This window comes from Pinus tabuliformis, chromosome 3_1, assembly GCF_031772625.1.
Source record: "Pinus tabuliformis cultivar Carrire ecotype Pingquan chromosome 3_1, CPIR1, whole genome shotgun sequence".
Classification (NCBI taxonomy): domain Eukaryota; kingdom Viridiplantae; phylum Streptophyta; class Pinopsida; order Pinales; family Pinaceae; genus Pinus; species Pinus tabuliformis.
Window position 1 is genome coordinate 719190681 of NC_142301.1, and position 12171 is coordinate 719202851.

At 36.6% G+C, this 12171-nt stretch overlaps 1 pseudogene; it reads right to left on the reverse strand.

Moving 5' to 3' along the window:
• Window positions 1-8036: 8036 nt before the first annotated feature.
• On the reverse strand, window positions 8037-9059 carry LOC149189297 (heat shock cognate 70 kDa protein 2 pseudogene; annotated as a pseudogene).
• Between the last annotated feature and the right edge of the window lie 3112 nt (window positions 9060-12171).

Consider the following 12171-nt stretch of genomic DNA (forward strand, 5'->3'; position numbering starts at 1 on the left):
GTGAATTTTCTAAGTAGTAGCTCAGAACTGTGTAGTGGGATGATGCCCTCAAGCATGAGTAATATTTGCATGCCAAGGAATAAGTTGTGACACTTGTTTCTTATGTTTACTAGGCATAACTGCAATTGGATCTCCAATGTTTGCTTTAGATAAATAGTATTGGTGTTGATATGCAGTGTGGCCCTCCATCATTGGCAATGACACAACTATTGGGGTTCACACAGTTACTGCAAATTCAACGTCTTTCATGTTTGAATGACTAGTGTGGCTGGTAATTATTGGTGTTAATCCTGAGCCACGGGACAAATGCTTAAGATTTGTCCCCGAAGGATTCTATTGAGAATTTAAAGTTTTAGACCTTCCAAATTCACCTAAACTCTTATACATGGTAGAAAATTGCAAGGCTAAGAGTCTCTCACTAGTATGAAGCCCAAACTACATTAATCCAAAATTCAAAATTTGTTGATTGAAATGATTTCTATCACTCACTCCTAAAGACGATTGTGAAGATCCATAATATTATCATTGTATACTTGATTTTAGAACCAAATTTACATAATTTAATTCATGCCTTGATTGGAGGCTTCTTCACATCTCTCTTTGATTCCTTGAGAAAAAGGAAGCATCCTCACAATCGACTGGCAAAGATACCCGTTGTTGTGTTTTCATGTGTGTAGTCCCAAATTTGAATTGTCCTATCCCATAATGAGGGTTCATTGTTTGATCGATGGATTTTTCCTTTAGATTGTTAGAAAATTATATATTACAAAGTAATGGAACACATAGAATATTTTAGAAATATAAACACAGAAAAACACATAAAACAAGAGAGATGCATATATACGTGGTTCACCCAATCTAGGCTATGTCCACTGAGAAACAACCACTCCTTCCTTTTAGATCATCCAAAAAAATGAAGAGATACAACCTACATCAGATCCGTTGTAATTCCCTCTTCACTCTTAATATCCACTCTCTTCACCACTTAGAATACAGATCTTCTTAGCCACAATACAATTCCCTCATATATAGTGAGGGGTTGCCTTCTAGGGAAAATCCCCTAAATTAAACATCACTTCTATCATCAGATTTCTGCCTAATGAATGACCCAGATTGACTATGAAATTACAACATTTTACAAGGTAATTTTACATCTACTTTGAGCTTCGGTGGTGCTGCTCTTGATTCCCCACCAGGGGGGGCTCTATCCCCACTAAGACCCCCTTGATAGCACACATTTATGGGTGGCATTGCAGCCACATTAAGAACTGGGGTCCAATGCGGTGATACCTCTAAATAAATAATATAATCAGGCTCCACACCCAACAATCTCCCACTTGGAGATTGATTATAGCAACTCCACCACTGCTTCATTTGTTGGACAATGACTCCGCTTTGGACCTATTCTTTTCTCATCTTCATCATCATACTTGAAGACCAATTGAAACCGAGCACTATCTCAGTTTCTCCCTGGTTACAACTTTTGTTAACATATATGCATGATTCTAGCTAGTGTGTATCATTTCAAGCTTCAACTATCCATCTTCCAACGCCGACCGTATGAAATGGTACTTGAGCTGTATATGTTTAGTCTTGGAATGAAATGCAGAGTTCTTTGCAAGATGTATGGCACTCTAGCTGTCACTATATAACCTGCCAAACTCCTACTTCTTACCCAATTCATTTAGAAACCTTTGTAACCAAATCATTTCTTTACTAGCCTCTGTAGCAGCAACATACTCTGCTTCTGTCGTTGAGAGTAAAGCAACACTTTGTGGTTTTGGAACCCAACTGACATTTGCTCCACCAAAAATAAACACATACCTTGTGGTGCTCCTCCTGTTATCTCTATCACCCACCATATCTGCATCAACATATCCCTGTAGAGCAATGTTTGAACCACCAAAGCATAATGATTTATTTGTGGTACCTCTCAAATACCTGAGAATCCACTTTACCACCATCCAACGTTCTTTTCCTAGATTGTTCATTTAGCTACTTAAAACCTCCACTGCATGTGCAATATCAGGCCTTGTGAAAACCATTGCATACATTAAGCTTCCAATTGTTGATGCATATGGAACTTTAGACATATAAGCCATTTCTTTCTGAGTCTTGGGACACACCTCCTTACTTAGTTTGAGATGGGTAGCCAAAGGTATACTAACTGGTTTTGCATTCTGCATATTAAATATTTTCAACACCTTTTCTATGTACTCACTATGAGATAATGTTAATTTGTGACTCTTCCTGTCTCTAGTTCTTCTCATACCAAGGATTTGTTTTGCAGCACCCAAATCCTTCATTGCAAATGAGTTTTCCAATTTTCTTTTGAGCACATTTATTTCCTGCATGTTAGAACCTGCAACAAGCATGGCATCTACATACAATAACAATATAATATAGGTGCCATCATTTTTCCTTTTGAGATAAACACAACGATCAGAGTGACATTTAGTATAACCTTGTTCAGACATAAACCTATCAAATTTTAGATACAACTGCCTTCGAGCCTGTTTTAGGCCATACAAGCTCTTCTTCAACCTGCACACTAGTTTCTCCTTTCCTTTTACCTCATATCCTTGTGGCTGTTGCATATATATCTCTTCCTCCAAATCCCCATGGAGAAAGGTTGTCTTTACATCTAACTGCTCAAGATGAAAATCTTCAGCTACTACTAGACTTAAAATAGTTCTAATTGAAGTCATTTTAACAACAGGAGAAAATATTTCATCAAAGTCTATACCCTCTTTCTATGTAAAACCCTTCACCATAAGTCTAGATTTATACCTTTTTCTACCTCCATCTTCTTCCTTCAACCTGTAAACCCATTTATTTTGCAATGTTGATTTACCTACAGGCAGCCTAACTAAGTGCCAAGTTTGGTTATGTACTAAGGATTCCATCTCTTCTTTCATGGATTGCTCCCACTTCTTCCTAGTTTCTACCTGCACTACTTCTTCATAACACTCTAGTTCACTAGAATCAGTCAACAATCAATAATATAATGAAGGAGAGTATTGTTCAGGGGGTCTATTTATCCTGGTAGATCTTCTAACACCAGTTTCAAGTGTTTGAGATGATTTTTGTTTTTGTGCTTGCTGTTGTTGTTCTGGTTGTTGATCATTATGATTTTCAGGAACCTTCCCTTTTCTTGTGATCTCATCAAGCACTATGTATTCTGTGTTCTCTTTTTCCTGTTTCTTTTCCTACATCTAATCCTTATACAAAACATTTTCATTGAATATGGCATCTCTGCTCCTAATGATTTTTCATTTTTCATAATCATAAAATCCATAACCAAAACCATTAACACCATATCCAATAAAGGTACATTTCTTTGATTTTGCCTCAATCTTTGTTCTATTTTCTTTATTAATGTGGACAAAGGCTACACAACCAAAAGTCTTTAAAAATGAGTACTCTACCTTTTTACCTATCGATGCCTCCTCTGGAATACTACCATCCAAGGAACTTCAAGGCCCTCTGTTTATTAGCTAGACAAAAATATATACAACATCTACCCAAAATTGTAAAGGAAATCCTACACGCAATCTCATGCACCTTTCATGCTCCATGATCATCATGTTCATTCTTTCTAACACACCATTTTCTTGTGGAGTTCCTGGAACAATCTTCTCTCTGTGAATTCCATCCTCTAAATAGTACCTATCAAACTCTTTGCTGCAATATTCACCTCCATTGTCTGATCTGAGATACTTCATCCTTTTTCCTGTCTCATTTTCAACCAAATCCTTCCATTTCTTGAAAGTATCAAGTACATCGATTTATTTCGAATACAACAAATCTAGGTTTTTTTGGTTGCATCATCAATAAAAGTAACATAATAATGAGAGCCATCGAGAGATGATACCTGAGTAGGTCCCCATACATTTGTATGCACAACCTCCAGTTTTCCACTCTTTTTTTCTTTCCCAACTTTGAGGAATCTGACTCTCTTTTATTTTCCATAAACACAATTCTCATGGAATTCCAAATCAACATGCTTCAAACTTGGTAACAAATTTCTTGAGTGAAGAATCTACGTCCCCTTATCACTAATGTGCCTGAGCCTATGATGCCAAAATGTCGTATCTGCTCCTGTAAAGGTTAAATCATTAACAGAATTAGAAATACCATTGCATAAATACAATGTACCAACCTTTTCTCCTTTTCCTATTACCAGGGCTCCTTTAGTGACCTTCTAGGTTTTATCTGTAAAAGTAGTTACACAGCCTTCACCTCCCAACTACCCTATTGAAATTAGATTTTCCTTTAGATATGGAACATGCCTTACCTCCTTCAAAAACCATTGATTTCCATTCTATCGTTTTATGAAAACTGTACCCATTCCAATGATTTTACAGGGTTTATCATCACCCAATCGAACTTGTCCAAAATCTCTTGAACATAATTATGAAAATGTTTCCTATCAGGTGTGGCATGGAAGGAGGCCCCTGAATCTACCACCCAGACATCAATAATATTTTCTAATGAAAGAATCAAAGCATCTTGCAACACATCACCTGTCACACTCACTTCACGATTGTTTTCTTGCTGCGCATCTCCTTCTTTTCCCTTTTGAGACTTGCAGTCTTTCTTCAAGTGTCCTTTCTTCCCACATTTCCAACACAATATCCCCGATTCAGACTTGGATCTGCCTTTCCTTGACTTACTGCCATATCATGGGCTCTTTCCTCTTTCCATTTTTCCTCCCCTAGTCTCTGCAGTCAAAGCATTACCCGATGTCTCACCGGATCTTTTCTGTCGCATTTCCTCGCTAAGGATTGTACCGACAACATCATCAAACTTTAAAGTACTAGATCTAGAGACAGAGTTACTAATTGCCATAACTAAACCATTCCAACTTTCTAGCAATGAACATAGAAATAACAAAGCCCTAACTTTATCATCAAAATTTATCCCTACAAAACTTAACTGACTCGTAACTGTATTAAATTCATTTAAATGATCAACAACAGATCCACCTTTTAACATCTTAATTAAATAAACGTTTCATAAGAAATACCTTATTTGAGGGCGAGGGTTTTTCATATAGTTTGGCCAATGCCGACATTAAACCCTCTATTGTCATTTCCTTTGAAATATTAAAGGCTATTGATGCCGCTAGGCAAAGTCCTACAGTCCCAAGTGGCCTTTTATTGAGAATATCCCATTCTGTATATACCATAATCATCAGCTTCTTTGTCTTTGCACTCAATGGTAGGTACAGATATTTCTGATACAAATAATCTTCCATATACATCTTCCATAGCTGGTAGTTTTCGTCGTTAAATTTTTCGACCCTAAACCTACCATCTCCTACCATTGCTCCCACTTGAACCAGGTACTCTTCTCTCCTGCGAGTTTATCAACCAAATAGACCTTCGGCTTTGATACCAGTTGTTAGAAAATTATATTTTATGGAGCAATGGAACACATAAAATATTGTAGAAATATAAACAAAAAAAAATTCATAAAATAAGAGAGAGACAGATATATGTGGTTCACCCAATATGGGCTACGTCCACAGAGAAATAGAAATTCCTTCCTTTTATATTATCCAAGAAAATGAAGAGATACAACCTATAGCAGGTCCGCTATAATTCCCTCTTCGCTCTCAATCTCCTATCTCTTCCTTGCTAAAAATACAGATCTTCTTATCCACAATACAATTCCCTCATATATAGTGAGAGGTTTCCTTCTAGGGAAAAAATCCCTAAATTAAACATAACTTCTACCATGAGATTTCTGCCTAATGAATGGCCCAGATTGACTACGAAAGTACAACATTTTACAAGGAAATCTTACATCTATCTTTAGCTTCGGGGGCGTTGTCCCTGATCCCTCGCTATGAGGCGGCTCCAAATAATTGTCGTCGACACCCTGGACCCCTTTGGCAGCAAACATTTATGAGCGGCATTTCCACCACATTACGAAATCGGGTATAATGCAGCGATACCTCTGAATAGAGAAGATAATCAGGCTCCACATCCAACATATATCTGGATCAATACCATAACTTCTAGCATCTCCAATCTTTAGCCTTTTCACTATTTGTCTATCAAAATTAATTTGCATGGTTGCCATTGGTGACATCCTTCTAGAAGAAATATATTGATGGTGAGGAGCATAATATGGTTAAGAGGCTTGGTTCTCAATAGGATCATCACTGCAAGAGTCATTCCATTGTTGGATAGGTGAACATGTAGCACATATATTTACCTGCAACTAGGAATCTTTCCCAGATGTGGAATTTCTTTGCTCTTACTTATGAGCACAAATACTTGAATGAAAAGGGAAGAAACAAATGTAGTTGTGCCTAAATGATTTTTTTACAATAAAAATTGTCTTTGATCTTTCCCTTGAGACTGTAATATAGACAACTGAGGACTCACTCCAAATGTCTAAAGTGGAAATGTGGTTGTTGCTACTGGAAGACCCATCACTAAGGTTTGAGGACTAGGACTCACACTCAATTCAATTCTATTAGAATGCATCTGTTGAAATGAACTTTCTTGTTTTGACAACACTCCCACAGAGGGTGGCTACTAAGAATTAATTATAGATTTCCTAACGATTTAGCAATGAACTAAATCTACTGGATTTGCTACCACGTAAAATTTCATATAACAATCTAAAAATAACATATATGGTTGTAAATTATTTCCAAGTATGGCAATTGATGGTCGAAATGAGTCAAAACTATTTAAAAATATCCTCTCATCTCCCATCGGCATCCTTTTTAGATTTTCCAAACTAGTTTTGAGAGCATTAAGTAGCTTTGAAAACTCAGCTATCTGAGGCCTTCCACAAGGTCATGGTAGATGATGTGCAAAGTTTTATTGAGACTCTTGTAGTCCCTTATCAAAACTCCTTGGGCCATACAAGTTGTATTTATAAGCATAAATTGATGGCTTATGCCAAGAGAAACATGGAAAAGTAAAGCATTTTGATAATTTATTCGACTAAAAGGTCGAGTTAAGTGGGTGAGAGAGCCCTACGTCTTAGTTTCCCTTTCTATACCAGAATTTAAGGATGAAATTGTAGATGGTGTTGTTGAAAATAAATTTAGTATTATTTTCCCTACAACAACTACATAATGTGATCCTTGAAGTTGATGAGTGGTGATCATGTTACCTTGCATGTTGGCATGTCTTTGGGTGACTACAGCTGAAACTATTGATTGAGGAATTAATATAAGTTGTTTAGTGGAATTTGGGTGTTGAATATATTTTAGTTGAGTTAGGATGAATATCAGAGGCTGAGAATTATGAAGGTTTCTCCTACTTTACAACATTCACTTTTACAAATATTGGCGATGATCTAGAGGGAACACTTAATGGTGTTATTGAGGTGGTCACGTGCAAGATTTTTCCATAAGCTATGTTGGTTTAGACAGTTTCATTAAAATAGGGTGATTTTAACTGACATCCATAGAGGATTGACATAGAGGCAAAGGCTAAACAAGGTAAAGGGTGATACCATCCCAATATAAGAAATGGTAGAACATTTTTGTCAATTATGATTGTCATTTAAATGTTCTTTCTCAGCTATTCATTAAGTTTTGCTTCAAAATTGCAATAATTTTTTGGAATCATGGCTTGGAATCCTCAAAATATAACTTTTTCACTAAAAATTATTATTTTAGTAACTAAATAATTGATATCAGATCGGTTTGAGTCCAACTCCAAGTGAACCCTCCACCAATTCCATGTAAGAGCCCAAGTTTTAAAACATTGGTTAGAATAAAAAATTTCCATTGTCTATTCCTCCATATTGAGTCTTATGTCCAAGGTGTAAGATTGTAAGAGAGAAAAATAAATTTTATAACAACAAAATGGTGGAATGATGCAATGGGGTTGAGAAAGCAGTGAAATAAGGGACTAAACTTTCTTGCCACAAAACCAAATATTTGGAAAAGAGGTAGGAATGTCACAATATTAGTCTAGAGTTATTTCTCAATCTTTGATATGTCATTAGGCAATTCTTACGACATAAAATACACTAATATTATATGCATTTTGAGAGATAGATTAGTCCGCTTCTTCAATCTTAGGGCCAACACCTCTACCACTAGATAGTCCACCCTTAGGAGGAACGCCACCAAAGCAACCTCCAGGCATGTCACCACTTGCACCTTGATACATCTTTGCAATTATCGGGTTGCAGATGCTCTCAAGTTCCTTCATTTTATCATCAAATTCATTAGCGTGAGCTAGCTAGTTGTTATCCAACCATTGTATTGCCTGCTTGATTGCATCGTCAATCTTCTTCTTGTCGGATGGATCCACCTTGGCAGAAATTTTCTCATCCTTGATCGTGTTCCTCATGTTATAAGCATAGTTCTCCAACAAGTTTTTGGACTCAACCTTCCTCTTGTGCTCTTCATCCTCAAACTTGTTCTTCTCATTTTCCTGAACCATCTTCTCAATATATTCCTTCCTTCTACCCTTGTCATTGGTGATTGTAATCTTGTTCTTTTGTCGAGTGGTCTTGTCCTTAGCCGAAACATTCAAAATACCATTGGCATCAATGTCAAAGCACACTGTGATTTGAGGAACACCTCTGGGAGCAGGTGGGATACCAGATAATTCAAACTTGCCCAACAAATTTTTTTCTCTTGTTCGTGTTCTCTCACCTTCATACACTTGAATGAGAACACCGGCTTGGTTGTCTGAGTATGTAGAGAAGACCTGCTCTTTCTTTGTAGGAATGGTTGTATTTCTAGGAATAAAAAATAGTCATAAAACCATCTACTGTCTCTAGACCAAGGGAGAGAGGAGTAAAATCAAGAAGTAATAGGTCTTGAACCTTCTAATTTCCTTCTCCACTTAGAATAGAAGCCTGAACTGCATCACCATAGGCAACAACCTCATCGGGGTTAATGCATCCTGCAACAACTATTGCACTTTGGGAATTCTAGTAGACCCACCAACCAAAACAAAATCATGGATAGAGATTTTATCCATCTTAGCATCTCTCAAACACTTTTCAATAGGCTCCATACAATTTCTAAATAGATCCATATTCAGTTCTTTGAACCTAGCTCTAGTAATTGTTGAATTTCAAGCCCCTGGCCTTGAGGTGATAGTCACGGATCCCACTTGCCTTTTCGATGCGGTTGATGAATTCCATGAATATGCCAATGCCCGTCTCCTTCAGCGTGGTTTCCATCAAGTCCTAGAAGGCGCGCCCTGAGTTTACTGTGGGTTTCAGCCCATGAACTTCCCAAGCCTCACATTTGTGAAATTCATGAGCTAGATGGCTAGGGTATTTGACCTGGTGTGCTCCTGTTTTTCACCCATGGCTAATGGGTACGAAAATATCTATGGGATTTCTTCCCAGAAAACATTGCTTGAGAATGAAGGCAGGGAAAAGTGAATTTGTAGATTTGCATGCCAATTTAGGTTTCCATTATTGAGTAATAAAGATGACATGAGATGCTTATAGTACAGCGGATATTCTGTTGAAATATCTTGTCCTATGCATTCCAGTCCTCAAGCTATCTGAATTTAAGCCACATTAGATAGTTTTTGAGCGAGGGGATGGGATATGCAAGAATGCGAACCCATATCAGTTGCATTCAAGAATTCCCAATGCTCATGAGGTGCATTATGAGGAGCTAAACATATAAGAAGAGGGCTTTTATAAACCCCTCCTGCAGGTTTAAATCTATGCTATCTTCTTGCTTAAATTTGGTTAAATTTTTTAACCACTTTAATTTTCATTTTGTTTGTTTTGGGTTGGTTGTGGTTTTTTTTTGGTTTCACTCTTAAAAGTTGCTTTGGTCTTTTTTTTTTCTCCACATAAAATGGGTTGCAGGGGTTAGAGGGTGGATCAGTTCCATTCAAGAATTCCCAACTCTCATGAGGTGCATTATGAGGGGTTGAGCATATAAGAAGAGGGTTTTTATAAACCCCTCCAGCAGGTTTAAATCTATGTTAAGTTCTAGCTTACATTTCGTTAACTTTTTTAACCACTTTAATTTTCATTTTGTTTGTTCTGGGTTGGTTTTTGTTTTTCTTGGGTTCACTCTTAAAAGTTGCTTTGGTCTTTTTTTTTTCTTCACATAAAAGGAGTTTGAGGGGTTGGAGGGTGGGTTGAGGTAAAGAAGTAACCATTGTTTTTAATTTAAATTAAGACTTTCTATACACCATTTATTAAAGTAGGGAGGGGAGATTGTGCTATTCAACCAATAATTTTTAATTAAAATTGATTCATTTATAAATCAGGTAAATAGAAGTCAATTATTTAAAATAATTAGTGGTAATTTATGCCCATGGGCATAGAATAGACAATGACAAGGTGTATTGTTAAGGCACTCAATGGCGTTAAGGTCACCAATTCGAAATTCTGTAGGAAAAAATCTAGTCATGCTAAGGGCTAGCGTGGCCGAGCTCTAGTCGTGATTTTAATGGCTTAGTTCCCCTCGGTCTCGATTAATCAAGACAAAGGTTAAGTGTGTAGTCATTTCAAGACTCAAACAACTTAGCAAACCAAAAATTATTAGTAGTGAGAGCATCTGACACACTTCAATGTTTCAAATCATATGCTATTGTCACTAACTTTGCCAATGAGGCACATTATAAAAAAAAATTAGGAATTACAAAAATTATTCTCCCATAAGCCACAAGTAATGTCCATGGTGTGGATGTGATTTTGTAGGAAGCCGGATAATTGATGATGACCTAGGTTCAAGATCTAGAGGGCATGCTACCCATGATAATGCAGCAAAATGAATCTTTCCAAGATTTGAAAATAATTTTATACTGTAAGAAATGGTTTGTGCTAATGTACCAGTAGTGTCCATGGTAGTCTTTGTGGTAATGTGATATATGTAAATGAGGCTAGGGAAAATCCATGGGTAGATTTGACTAAGTAAATAATACCAAGTTGTAGTCATATGGTGTAGTCATTGGAGAAGATAAGATATAGAATTGTTATAACTTTTGAATAGATGACACAACCTCTTCTAGACCTATTGTCCAGGGTTGAATATGCCTCTTGCATTTTCAAGCTCAAAGAGTTGGCACAACTAGTCATTTCAAATTTTACTAGGCATTTTTCTAGTTCCATGCCATTAGGTTCCAATTCTGAATCCCATGGGTGAGGCATGTTATCCACTAGTTTATATTTGGGTTTGCACAAAAATTCTAGAATATGAAAATGAAGGAAATACGGGTTCTACTTCATGTCTTTTCATAGTAGGTTGATCCCATGGAGTTAACAAGGTAGCTCTATTCATCAATAATGGAGAAAATCAGTGACAAATAACAGTGATTCTTTATTTTCAATCCTTTAAGTGTGAAAACACAGAAGGAAATAGTTAGATTCACATTTCAAATAAGACAACAATCATTGAAGGCATATCAAGAATTCAATGTACGAAAGAATTTATCCTTTTGCAAAAGTTTGTGCAAGGAAGTAGGGATATTATACCTCACTGCAGGGCACACAGAATTAGTTAGAAGTATTCAAGGCTTTTTGCATACAAATATCAGTGTCACTCAAGCAATCCTCATTGAGATCTTTGGCCACAAACGATGTAGAAATATAGCATGTCAGAGTCAACTTCCTATGGATGATTGCAGCTGTAAAGTTTGTAGCACCAAGAATAGATTTTGTAGCCTTTACATGTGTGTTATTTGGAGCAAAATTAACTTTGAAGTGAATATTTTCTGATGGGTAGTCTATGATACTTTTTCCCACTAGACATAGACATATTGTGAAATTGGTGAAGGAGAAATAAGAATAGGTATCAATAGTAAGAGTTGTGTAGGGGCATCCTAAATGATTTTCATGTGTATGCCTTGTAAGAGCACACTAGAACTATTTGGGTAAAGGATGTTCTTTAGAAATGTGCACCTGATTGGGATAGGAAAGCCCTCATTAATGAATTTGATTGTGTTAAGAGGATATTTCATGGAAGTGAGATCTCCAACATGAGAAAACCATTTTGAAAGTCGTAATAAGAGTGGAGTTGATGATGAGGCTGTAATTGGTAAAGTGATGTAATGTTTCTTTCAAGAGTTAGAGATAAGATTATACTTTGGGACCTCCATAATCCATTTGTGAAATACCTTGTCTGATCCAATGATATGGAAAATAAATCCTTGTTGAGAAAATAGATTTTTATCATCGAATTAAGAAACATATACACAAATGCAC